Source organism: Somniosus microcephalus, chromosome 2 (assembly GCF_052327205.1).
Source record: "Somniosus microcephalus isolate GS21.2 chromosome 2, FLI_Smic_1.0, whole genome shotgun sequence".
In the NCBI taxonomy this organism is placed as follows: Eukaryota; Metazoa; Chordata; class Chondrichthyes; order Squaliformes; family Somniosidae; genus Somniosus; species Somniosus microcephalus.
Window position 1 is genome coordinate 272352555 of NC_140988.1, and position 12487 is coordinate 272365041.

A 12487-nucleotide genomic window follows, 5' to 3' on the forward strand; every position below is an offset into this window, starting at 1 on the left:
ATTTCCACTCCCCTTCGTGTTAAGAAGTGCTTCCTGACATCACCCTTGAATGACCTAGCTCTAATTTTAAGGTTATGCCCCCTTGTTGTGGACTCTCCAAAACATCTATATAGTTGACGACCCGTAAATTGCTGATCACCCAATATAGTTATGAGAGACTCAAAATTTCTCTGGAAGGCTTTTGGGAGTGGATCTGTGGCAGGATGGAACTTCCACCACCCCATGGATGTGCCCCTGAACCCATCCCAAATCCTGGAGTGAAGGGCAGTGACGTATTTTGGGTGCGTGCTCATGCCACTTTTGACATTACTGGGGAACCCGCCTTGTTAGGGGGGAAGGGATATTGCTTTATCACTACAGTACCTTGCTGCAGTGTCAGTGGGGCTGTTGTGCTGGCCGAACGTGCTGAAAAACTACAAAAAAGCTTCTAAGTTTCAGTTCGCCGCTTTCTCCATGGGAATCAATTGATCAACTGTTATAGGGAAATTGGTCTTTGTTAATTTCACTGGCCCCAGTTCTGCCAGGATCGTGTTGTAGCAAGCAAGTATGCCTGTTTCATGCAGTTGTGCATTATGTTGGGGGTAAAAAAAGGCAGAATTGGTGAGAATTCTGATGGATGATGTCATCCTGCAAGTCCCACCTCTTTCTGTGATGTCCACATGGAATGGGGAAGACACAAGGAGCGTCCGCTCCTCCTTCTTGTGAAATTTGGACACCCAAAAGAAAAGGGGCAGAGACCCGGCATAACCGTTCCCACCCCAAATCCCCCCACCCCGCACCCCCCCCCCACTTCCACTTGCCCAGATAACGGCACCTATGTAGCCCCAGAAACCAGGAATACTGGCTGTAGAGCTTTTAAGTTCTTTGTACCAATGAATGATTTTGAATGATATACCCAAGGCTGACTTTCTCTCAGCCATTAGATCAGTCAAGGTCCTTTGGGGGCCTGGCACAGTGTAACGTGGCTGGTGTCATCTGTGCTGCCCTGTAAAGTGGATGATTTATTTCTGCCATTTGAATAGTATTACAACACCCTCCCCCCTGCTTTCCATTTATGAATGGTAATATTGTGCATCTGGCAAGTGGCTGCCAAAGAGGTTTTCTCTGTCATCCATCTGAGTTACCCCAGGTGCCAGTGTAACTTAAGTGGTTTGCACCAAATATGGGTCAGTTACCTGTTTAATGTTAAATAAATGTTCCCGTTGGCTTATAGCCTGAGCTATAGTATGATGCAGTGGGTTTTTTTTGCCTTCCAGATTTGAGGAGCTCTGTTGGTGGTATTTGCAATAGTCCAATAAACCAGAGTACAAAGGCAAGGGTTCTCTGTTTGACCCTAGGTCTCACTACATTTATTTTGTTATTCGGCACGTAAAGGCAAATGGGGGATTCAAGCTCTGTTTATAGGAAGGGCCAGTGATGTTGCCAATATTTATCCCTCAACCAACATCACTAAAACAGATTATCTGGTTATTATCTCATTGCTGTTTGTGGGGGTTTGCTATGTTTAAATTGGCTGCCGTGTTTCTTACATTACAACAGTGAATAAATGTCAAAGGCATTTAATTGACTATAAAGTGCTTTGGGACATCCTAAGGTTGTGAAAGGTGCTATATAAATACAATGGCCCATATTTTCCGATCGCAGGCCTCCCGCAGGCGGAGGGCTGCGATCTGGAAAAATCTGCACCAAGACCGGAGGGCTCCCGGGAGGTGCAGAGTTCTGCTCCTGGGCCTCTCCAAACTCCAAGTGTGCAGGGCCCACGTATCCCAGAGGCGCAGGCAGTTCGCAGCGTCCCTGGGATCACGTGGGCCATGGGGAGCCAATCAAAGAAGGGAATCTCCCTTCATACATTTGACAGGAAGACCTGTCAAAAAGATCACCCCAAAAACATTGGCCCAGATATTCTGATCGCAGGCCTCCCGCAGGCGGAGGGCTGCGATCTGGAAAAATCTGCGCCTAGGCCGGAGGGCTCCCGGGAGGTGCAGAGTTCCGCTACTGGGCCTCTCCAAACTGCCAGTGCGCAGGGCCCACGTATCCCAGAGGCGCAGGCGGTTCGCAGCGTCCCTGGGATCACGTGGGCCATGGGGAGCCAATCAGAGAAGGGAATCTCCCTTCATACATTTGACAGGAAGACCTGTCAAATATATGAATAGAGATCACCCCAAAAACATAGTAAAACTTTAAATAAATTTTTTTTTAAATCACATTTTTAAAATGACTTTAAATTACAATAAATTAAGTATTTTAAACAAAAATGTTTTACTTTTTGAAAAAAATAATTAAAGTTTTTAACGGGACTAAAAATAAACTTACCTTTCTTTAAAGTATTTTTAAATGATAAATCTGGAATTTTTTGTTTTTTTACTTTTTTTCAACTCTTATCCTGGTAAAAGCAGGCCTTATACCTGCTTTTACCAGCTGCAAGAATTGTAAGTGTTTTCTGCAGGCGGAGGGTCTCCAAAAAGTGGAACTATCCACCCGCAGAGGCCCTTCTCCAGGGCAGCCGGAGGATCTGTCAAGACCATTCTTGACAGATCGGAAATGCCGGTTTTCAGCGCATGCGCTGTAAGGGTAATTAACAAGTAAACACTACTGATTGACCAAACAATAAAGAACTTTAGAGGTTATGTTAGGTTAACAAGGGTGGTGTGATAAAATGTGAAAAACAAGTCTGGTGATGTGATAAAATGTGAAAAACAAGTCAAAGACTAATTATATCAAATGATTAAATGGTAGCTTCACAAAGGAACTAAGGAGTGCAATGCATGGATAGAGACCCCTAACATGGGCAATGTGATAGCATTAACAAATAGTGTGACTAACACGTGATATTTTGTAATAGCTTGCATAAGCAATAACAAATGTATATAAGTAAGTGAAATGTGAGAGATCGTTGGAGTCCCACTTGAAGCTGTCAAGTGAGAGTCTCCCCCTGCATATGCTTGAATAAAGATCGTTGTGAACCTATCTACCATCGTCTGTCTTGACTGAGAGGAAGGAGACCGGAGTCCCCTCTAACATGCGCTGTGCATGCCTGAAACCGGCATTTCCGATGTCCCTACGGGTGAGTACACAGCACGTACCCACCCATAGGGATTGGAATACCTGGGCCATACTTTCTTTCTTTTATAAGGAAACATTTAGAATAAGAACCCAAAAGTGTAACTGTGCTTTTTTCAGACTTTGAGAATACTTTCACAGATTTTTCGGAGAGCACCAGACATATCTGCCATTGGCACTAGCCCAGATGAACCTTTGCTACCATACTTGATGATGACTTTTGCAAGATTAAAAATGATTTAAGATCAGTTTTGTAAAATTGTGTGCTCTTATGGATGAACCCAACCAACTGATTCTGCTTCATCTCCTTAATACCCCTCCTGCCCCACAATGTGCTGAATCATAACTTACTATTGCAGCAGCCCTGCTTGCTTTGAAGAGGCTTCAAAAACCCCTTTCATGGCCCTCAGCTTTCAACAACAACTTGTTTTTTCGTTGCAGTTACTGTAGCTAGACACTGCTTGGTGAATGAGCATTGGACAGGTTCGTGCTTCAGTTGGTTTATGACTTCAGCTGCAGAGCCAAAGAAATCATTGACCATGTCATCTGTCTGTTGAATCTGCCCAATCAGCAATCATACAGATTTGCTCTCAAGCTTTGTGGTTGGCAGCATCCTGTTTGTGGCTGAGCATCTTTGCTCAGTCATTCATAGTACAGAGACTTGCCTGAGAACTGCTTTCTTCCCGAAGTTTTCTTGCAAGATCAAACAGTATCCTAGTGGTTATGATATTGGACTAGCAGCCCAGATGTTATGAGTAATCCTACCATAGTAAGTCATGAAATTGAATTAAAAAAAAACCTGGGCTGGCTTAAGAAAATAACCATAAAAGCTGCCAACTAATTCATTCATGTCCTTTGGGTAAGGAAACATACCACCCCTACCCAGTCTGGCCTACATGTGACTCCAGTAAGTTGACTCCCTTGCCAGTGCCATCCACATCCCAAGAATAAAATAAAAAAAGTGCAATTGGAAAGCAAAGGGTGCGCAATGTTACTTGCAACTACGTGATTGATTTCTGTACTATTCTGAACTCCATGCTGAAGCATTGCTTGCTGGAGGAGTTTGCACCATCTTTGAAGCTCCAGACCGGATATATTCCAATCTTCCTTAAGGACATTTAGGAAACTATGCTGTGAACGCCACCTGGAAACGTGCCTACAGTTTGAGGGTCCTCCAGCGCTCAGCACCATGCAGCTTTTGAGGATTGAGTGTAAATCTCACAAACCAAAGCCTAGACCCATCTTTGCCCCAACAAAGTTAGCAGAGCATACCCAACTTCCATTGCAAGTGGGTCCTGGTCAATGATCAGAGCCACAGGCTGGGCTTGTTTGTATCTAGATCCATATGTCTTTCAGCTACTTGGCACCCATAGAATCTTAGACGAAGATCTTTGATCATTCCACAAGTCTCTTCCAATGCAAATAAATAAGTTTATTCCTGGAAATTGAAAAGCCTGATCTTGGGTTTCTTACCATCTCGGGAGTTGATATTCCAGGAGGGAAAAAAGTTGCCACATTTTTGAGAAGAAGTTCAGACTTCCATAATAGGGTGTTAGTCATCTAGGTATCTCCTGTTCTTGTACCTAATAGTCTTAAATGTACTGAGCACACGAGTTTCCAATCCCTCTCCAATCCAGTTATCAAACAAAATCTTTGGAGGTTCTGGTGCAAGATGACAGTATTGAATAACGGATTTCACAGTGATGCCTTTATCAAGAATATCCCTCACCTTTGACCAACCAGTTACAGCCAACCTAGGAAGAACCTGGCAGCACTATCCAACCCAGCCTTTTACCAGGCGCTCACCCCATCTGTAAAAATATTTGAAATGCAACCATCCGCCCTGGCCAGCTGCGGTTTTAGGATCACATGTATCTGAAAAATCTCTTACAAATGCAAAATACTGCGGGTGCTGGAAATCTGAAATAAAAACAGAAAATGATGGAAATACTCAGCAGGTTGGGCAGCATCTGTGGAGAGAGAAACCGAGTTAATGTTTCAAGTCGATGACCTTTTGTCAGAACTGGAAAAAGTTCGAGATGTAACAGGTTTTAAGCAAGGGCGCAGTTATCAGCAAATTACAGTGCAAAAAATTATCGAGCTGAAGGGTGCAGGAAAGAATCTAACTGACGGCGTATACCACAAGATGCCCCGCTCCAGCAAGATTTGGCCGTATATTTTTACTGGAAAAGGCTTTGTAGCATGGTGCACAGTTCTGCTCTCCTAATCGTATGAAAAATATTATTGCTTTTGAGAGGGCACGGAGTCACCAGAGAAAATTAATTTAAGTTATGGGGAAAAGATAGAAACACTGCAACATAGGAACTGGAGTCGGCCATTTGGCCCACCAAATCTGCTCCACCACTGTGTTGGCTACAGCAGTTCTGGCTTTTCAATCCCAATAGTGTGTCTTTTCTCTCTATCAATTAATGTCTTTACTTTCCAAGTAAGTATCTATCTTCCTTTTAAGCACTTCAATTGTTTGCATCCATGTGTTTCTGCAGCAGTATGTTCCACATTCTCACAAGCTTTTGTGTGAGAAGTTTTTCCTGGAATCACTTTTTACTGGCTTAGCTCAGTTTCTAAGATTTTGTGCCAGTTAAAGGAATTTGGTGTGTTTTTTTTTGGAAAATGGGAGACTTTGACATGAAGAAGGAACTAGCATGATTGATCCTAGTAAATTGTTTACATACCAGGGGACAGAAGTTTCAAATTAACAAATTAGGAGCAAGCGAGAAGTCAGACAGAACTTTTCCAGCTAGAGGCTGATAAAGATATGGAATATACCAATTAAATCATTTTTACAAGATACAGTTAAATACATTTCATGAGAGGAGGGATTGAGGGATAAGGTGTGAAGGTGAGGTTGACCTATGAGGGGCTTGTTAGACCTAACGGCTTTTCCCCTAAAAGTTCCTATGTTCAAAGTACGTAATGACTATGCAGCTCTAGGAGAAACGCTCTTAAGTGAGGTGGTATAATACCGCATAAATAAGGTAATAATTCAGAGACCTGCTCTTTTTTGCAGATTTCCTGAAGCAGCTCCAGTAAAGAAACAGCTTTTAATAATAGGTTAGTATTAATAAGCAAAGGGAATATCAGCGTAAATTTTAATTTCTGTGGAGAAAAAAACCTGGCAGGGTTGAAGCTGACAGAATTGTTATGAATCAGCTGTTTCCTGTGTAGTTTAAAAAGGAGCAGATGTCTGGAAAGCATAATAAAGGTTCAGTCCTTTTTGCTAAATCAGGCCAAGATGTGATGGCGGAAATACAATGCCTGAAAACACTAAATCAGCATTTCATTCTTTTATGAATACTTTTGTTTGCTGTTGCATGGGTTATGAGTACTGGATTTGAAAATATAATGCTGTACTGTCTTCCAGAATAATTCCACGGTATTAAAAATTGTCTTTTAGGTTCTTCAAAGTGCAGTTTAGTAAAATATGTTGCTTTTTCTGTAACTTTGCTTTGAAATGTCCTTTCTTCCTGTATTAGCTGCTCACTGATAAATAGCATTATTAAGTTAAAGGGTTGGATAGTCTGGAGCCAGTTCTCCATGATTTGAGTCAGTTTTCCATGACTCTGCATTCAGCTAACTGGAAGTATGCCCACCATGGAGACAGCTGACCAAGACAACTCCTCCCCCACCCCTTGGGCCCTGAATCGTGTGTCCTATAATAGAAAAGCACCAGGCTGGCCAGTAACTTGACGTTGCTGTTTTTAGAGCTACTGCATAACTCACTGGATGAGTGCTATGAGCCATTCAGTAGGTTCCATGCTTGATTCCTGGTCATTGCTGAATTGCAACATCCTGTCAATGGACCCTCTGAAGTAAGTGGTAAACTTGCAAAATAAATGAAGTGATGTTCTTACCATCCAAGGCAATGTGCACCACTAAACCCATGCCTCCAACAACTGAACTGCCTCAGATACCAATGTATCTAGACTAGTAGTAGCTAAAAATCATGTCTGCTAGCAGGCAATGACTATCTCCAACAAGCGAGAGTCTAACCACCGCCCCGTGACATTCAATGGCATTGCCATCGCCGAATCCCCCACCATCAACATCCTGGGGGTCACCATTGACCAGAAACTTAACTGGACCAGCCACATAAATACTGTGGCAACAAGAGCAGCTCAGAAGCTAGGTATTCTGCAGCGAGTGTCTCACCTCCTGACTCCTCAAAGCCTTTCCACCATCCACAAGGCACAAGTAAGGAGTGTGATGGAATACTCTCCACTTGCCTGGATGAGTGCAGCTCCAACACTCAAGAAGCTCAACACCATACAGGACAAAGCAGCCTGCTTGATTGGCATCCCATCCACCACCTTAAACATTCACTCCCTCCACCACTGGCGTACTGTGGCTGCAGTGTGTACCATCTACAAGATGCACTGCAGCAACTCGCCAAGACTTCTTCAGCAGCACCTCCCAAACCTGCGACTTCTTCCACCTAGAAGGACAAGGGCAGCAGGCACATTGGAACACCACCACCTCCAAGTTTCCCTCCAAGTCACACACCATCCTGACTTAGAAGTATATCGCCGATCCTTCATTGTCGCTGGGTCAAAATCTTGGAACTCCCTCCCTTGAAGGGATAATTACTAGTCCTAGCCCTTTTCGGGCTACCCCAGATCAGGCGTATTCCCCAGATGTTCACCTTCAACTAAAGTTAGAGATAGCTGAATTCTATAAGATGCTTAATTGGGTCTAAAGGTCCAGGCTATCTCTCCCTAAAGGAAAGGAATGACTAAGATGTTCTCGTCCTCCAGATAGCACTTTTAATAAGTTTAACTAGACTGTAACCTTCCAGATATTATGAGGGTCCGGAAACCCCCCCAGAATTCTGCAACTCCTCACAAAAGAGTGTACAGAAATTGAGTTTGCGAGTTTGATACAGAAATACTCTGTGAGACAATTCTAAAAATATATAGATTTATTTAAGAACCGACATACAGTTAACAGCTTGTGAGTCAATCGCAACTTTAACAGTTCAAAATACAATTAGCTTATACAATCTTATTCTCAGAGATCCTTATTCTCAAATCTTAACTTTGTTACATTTATACATTTCTTATTATTTCTAATCCAGAATATCCACCAAAATCAAATTAAAAGTACCTTTTTGATCCCCAAGACTCAAAGAATTAAAAACTTACAGAGATGCCTCTGAAGAGTGAGAGAATCGCTTTGCCCCTTTCCAGCGACTTCTGACTGTCTATCTGAAAAGCTATATTTTTATACCTTTTTTTTAGTGGTATATTCTTTGAAGTTTTCTGCTGCTGTAAGCTAATTATCTCTAGTCATCTTCCTGTTGACTTTTTTCTATTCTCACTGTCAGTTTAGCTGCTGCATGCATAATTATGTCTCTACCTTTAGGTGTTCCAAAAACTTATCATAAAATGGCTATAACAGATTTATCTCTTTGATGTCATTCTTATCGAAGGTTTTCTATTCAATTCTAAAACCACCTTAACTGGTTACAACCACAGACTCCTGTCTCCGTGGTGTTCCAAGTTCAATACAAAAACCATGTGATTGCTTGGTGCATCTATTGATGTATTATTTTGAAAGTCTTCTGTAGGTATATTTTACAACATGTAAATTGAAAACACTTCAACTGAGTATTTACTTGTTTCTAGCTATCTCAATGGTTATGCCACAGACATCATGTCTGCTTGTTTCATTTGATGTGATATTATGAAGGCATATGGTTGTTTAATGTTCTAAGTTTCTGTTTCCTGGAGTGTTAGTTTTTAACACTTTAAACTGGGCATTGCTATTGTGTTGGTTCCAAACTGCAGACATTCTAGAAGCACCAATGGTTTGCTTCAATAGGGCCATTGTCTCAGTATTTACAACCAATTCCCTTTTCAAAAGCTTGTGGTGTTTACAACTTTTGTGTTATCAAACCATCCCATCTCAGAAGCCTGTTTGCACAGCTTGTGTCATTGAGACTTTAGATTTTTAAACCCAGTTTATCATGTATTAATAAAATCAGAATTCTGTTCATAGGATGGTGTATTTTTCTGAAATATGGCTTATTCCTTTACACCCTAACAGCACTGTGGGAGTACCTTCATCACACGGACTGCAGCGGTTCAAGAAGGCGGCTCACCACCACCTTCTCAAGAGCAATTAGGGATGAGCAATAAATGCTGGCTTTGCTAGCGACGCCCACATCCCATAAACGAATAAAAAAAGTGAGTGGCTAAAGTGCTCCCACGTGCCGCCAAATAAATCAGCAGAACGGTTTTGGTATTGCTGGCCTATGCCATGTGCACAAGTTGGTTTCAACTGGATCTGGCTGCCAAATGGCCCCACTGTTTAAATGGAATGGTTTCTACGGCAATAGAAATGGCAGTCGGTATTGGAGGAATATAGAAAGTGTAGTGGATAGGTGAAAAGGAAGATTAGATAGGCTGAAAGGGAATATGAAAAAGATTAGCTTCCCCTCCTCCAGTGATGGAAAAAAGATAGCAGACTGATTTGTTGAAATGTTGTCTTATTATGGAAATGGATCGGCATATTAATGATTATTATTTCATGTATATATCTGGTTTAGTGGAATTGAAAAGCTTGAGCATGAGCCCAGAAACAGCACTATTTTCCTAGTAGGTGATGATAGTGATGGAGAAAGATCCCAAACACTAAACTTGGACCTCCTGAAGCTAAAGTTTGTGGTACAATTACAAAAAACCCTCTGTTTTCCAGGGAGGTGGAACTGATGTATATAATGGGCCCAAGAGATTGATAGTTTTGATGGTTTGATGGGGCATAAACCTGAAGGATCAAACTGAGGGGTGGGGGTAAACTTTGGGACTCCAAGAGGACATACCAGTTTTACGCCATGTTTAAGTTCTGCCATAAGTTCTGCTGGAAGTGAGGGACGGTGTAAGATGCACCTATGCAACTAATGTGCAGCCATAAAAATGAAGAGTATAGACCAGCTGACATCATGGGGGAGAAATGGGTGGCGTAATCCCAACCCGAGCCAGAAGATGTTGGCCTGAGGCCCAAGTGAAATTAGGTCTCGGACTTCATTTACATTGAACTGGTGAGCTGTAGACGGCTATCAGGAAGTGAAATTGAGTGCTCAGGAACTGAGATGGGACAGAATCAAGGGACTGGGGGTGGACATCCCGGACAAGATGAACGTGTTGACAGGTGAGGGGGAAGATGGGGAAAAGTGACAGAGAGCAGAATGGTTTAAGGTCTATTAGAATGGACTTGAGAGAGAGGGGTGGTTGAGGGGCAGTCAGAGGCAGCAGCAGTACCAACAACACTCAAGAAGCTCGACACCATTCAGGACAAAGCAGCCCTCTTGATTGGCACCCAACTCCCTCCACCACCAGCGTACCGTGGCTGCTGTGTGTACCATCTACAAGATGCACTGCAGCAACTCGCCAAGGCTTCTTTGACAGCACCTGCTAAACCCGCGACCTCTACCACCTAAAAGGACAAGGGCAGCAGGCGCATGGGAACACCACCACCTCCAAGTTCCCCTCCAAGTCACACAGCATCCTGACTTTGAAATATATTGATGTTCCTTCATCGTCGCTAGATCAAAATCCTGGAACTCCCTAGCTAACAGCAATGTGGGAGTACCTTCACCACACGGACTGCAGCGGTTCAAGAAGGTGGCTCAGCAACACCTTCTCAAGGGCAACTAGGAATGGGCAATAACTGCTGGCCTTACCAGTGACGCCCACATCCCCTGAATGAATAATACATTTTTTTTTAAATTATGTGGATGGACTTGATTTTGGCCACAAAGTAGTCATTTAATTCGTTGCGTTAGAATCTGATTGAAGATTCGGGGTGTAGAGGAAGGAGGTTTGAGGAAGTGGTTTATTACCATTTATTTATGGAGAAAAAGAGTTACTTCTGATCTCCAGGATGATCTTGGAGTAGTAAACAGTTGCTGCTCTATTCAATCTCTCTCTATTAAATCTTGAAAGGAATTATAGGGGAGATTTTTTGCCTTCGCACCTCATTGGCACAAGCGCACTGGATGTCAAAAATGTGGGGTCGCGACTGTTTACCAGAAAAGTGCCAGTAGCCAGTATTTTCTCCAAAACAAAAGCAAAATACTGCAGATGCTGGAAATCTGAAATAAAACCAGAAAATGCTGGGAATACTCAGCAGGTCCGGCAGCATCTGTGGAGAGAGAAACAGAGTCAACGTTTCAGGTTGATGACCTTTTGTCAGAACTGGAAAAAGTTAGAAATGTAACAGATTTTAAGCAAGTTTAGGGTCAGGGAAAGGGGGAGGGGAGGAAAGAACAAAAGGGAGGGCTGTGATGGGGGAAGGCAGGGGAGATTAAATGACAAAAGGTTTGATTGTACAAAGCAAAAGGAGATGGTAATGGGACAAGTAAAGAAACAATTGATGGGTCTAGAAGAGGTGTAAATGGGAATGGCAGAACCATCAACAGCTGCCATGTGAAAAAATAGGGGCAGGGGTTATATTCTGAAATTGTTGAACTCAATATTGAGTCCAGAAGGCTGTAAAGTGCCTAATTGAAAGATGAGTTGCTGTTCCTCGAGGTAACGTTGAGCTTCATTGGAACAGTGTAAGAGGCTGAGGACAAAGAGGTCAGAGTGGGAGTGGAGCGGAGAATTAAAGTGACAGGTGACCGGAAACTCGGGGTCACACTTACGGACTGAATGGAGGTGTTCCACAAACCCAATCTGTGTTTGGTCTCCCCAATGTAGAGGAGACCGCATTGTGAGCAGTGAATACAGAATACTAAATTGCAAGAAGTACAAGTAAATCGCTGTTTCACCTGGAAGGAGTGTTTGGGGCCCTGGACAGTTTGAAGGGATGAGGTAAAAGGGCAGGTGTTGCATCTCCTGTGCTTGCACGGGAAGGTGCCGTGTGAAGGGGAGGGAATGTTGGGGGTGATTGAGGAGTGGACCAGGGTGTCGCAGAAGGAGCGGTCCCTTCGGAATGCTGAAAGGGGAGGGGAAGATGTGTTTGGTGGTGGGATCAGGCTGGAGTTGGCGGAAATGGCACAGGATGATCCGTTGAATGTGGAGGCTGGTGGGGTGGAAGGTGAGGACAAGGGGAACCCTATCATGGTTCTGGGAGGGAGGGGAAGGGGTGAGAGCAGAAGTGCGGGAAATAGAACATGATCGAGGGCCATGTCAAACACGGTAGAGGGGAATCCTCGGTTGAGGAAAAAGAAACACATATCGGAAGCACTAGTATGGAAGGTGGCATCGTCAGAACAGAAGCGACAGAGACGGAGAAACTGGGAGACTGGGATAGAGTCCTTACAGAAAGCAGGCTGGAAGGAAGTGTAGTCCAGGTAGCTGTGTTTGTAGTGAATTTTTATTGATAGCCTATCCCCAGAAATGGAGACAGAGAAGTCGAGGAAGGGAAGGGAAGAGTCGGAGATGGACCATGTGAAGGTGAGGGAAGG